This window comes from Nicotiana attenuata, unplaced genomic scaffold (genome assembly GCF_001879085.1).
Source record: "Nicotiana attenuata strain UT unplaced genomic scaffold, NIATTr2, whole genome shotgun sequence".
Classification (NCBI taxonomy): Eukaryota; Viridiplantae; Streptophyta; class Magnoliopsida; order Solanales; family Solanaceae; genus Nicotiana; species Nicotiana attenuata.
The window spans coordinates 1-1121 of NW_017705631.1; the positions used below are offsets into that span (position 1 = coordinate 1).

Sequence of the window (1121 nt, forward strand, 5' to 3'; positions counted from 1 at the left end):
GTAAGTATCAATTTTCACCGTTTTTAAAAAAGTTANAGTTTAAATCAAAACATTTTAGCTTTAAAGTTAACTGCGTACGTACGANACGAGGCCGAAGCCAACGTCTAGGCAGGTTTTTACGTACGAATTTCGAATTTTGTACNCTTTAAAGCTTTTTATACCGTTGTAAAAAAGTTACATTTGAAATTATAGTTAGTANAGTTATACGTATGTTAAGAACCGAAGTAAACAAAAAAGAGTAAATGGTTACTAGAAACCAACTTAAAAAGACTTTAAAAATCCTAAGCTACCGTCTACTAGATGTAAAAATAAGAAAATAATGTTAGAGTTCATCTTACTTAAGAAAAATGAATTAATACTAAACATAGTCTAAATTAGCTTTCTTCTGTTCAACCGATTATATACTATTATAGGTACATTTTCATAAAATTATTGGAAAAAATTGAAAGTATGAATTGAGTCAAGCGATTTTTTAAGCTTAATTTCTTTTTGCTAATATTTAATTTATGTTTTTGGATGCAGGTGCATATTTTACCAAGGGAAATGTTAGGGATATCAACATTTTCAATAGCTATGGCACTTCTCTAAATGGTTGCCTATAAGAGTAGTTGACAAATTTCCATTATTAGTAGCCAATTTGACCTTAGGTAGCACAGATAAGTTAGGTCTCCGGCGACCAAAAACCGGTCCACTTGAACTGAAAAATGCCACCGGAAAAACTCCGGTTCTCGACGTTGGTGCATTGTCACAAATAAGAAATGGAAAAATTCAGGTAAATTCACAAAAATTCTTGCTTTTGTCAAATTAAATCTTGGGTATTTTTAGTTTTTTTTTTTCGCCGTATTTTTGGTAATAGTGATTTTAATATATTTTTTTTTTTTTGTTGTTGTTGTTGTTGTTGTATATTCTTGCAGATTATGCACGGTGTGAAGGAGATAACTAAAATAGGAGCAAAGTTTATAGATGGAAAAGAAGGAGAATTTTGATTCAATAATCTTAGCAACTGGATACAAAAGCAATGTTCCTTCTTGGCTTAAGGTATACTATTTCAATAGTATCTTTTTTAAGTATAAACTCTATAGTAGTTTCAAAATAAAAATAAATAAAAATATAATGCATGG

At 29.5% G+C, this 1121-nt stretch overlaps 1 pseudogene; it reads left to right on the top strand.

Moving 5' to 3' along the window:
- Nucleotides 1–522: 522 nt before the first annotated feature.
- On the top strand, nucleotides 523–1038 carry LOC109222841 (annotated as a pseudogene).
- Nucleotides 1039–1121: the final 83 nt, after the last annotated feature.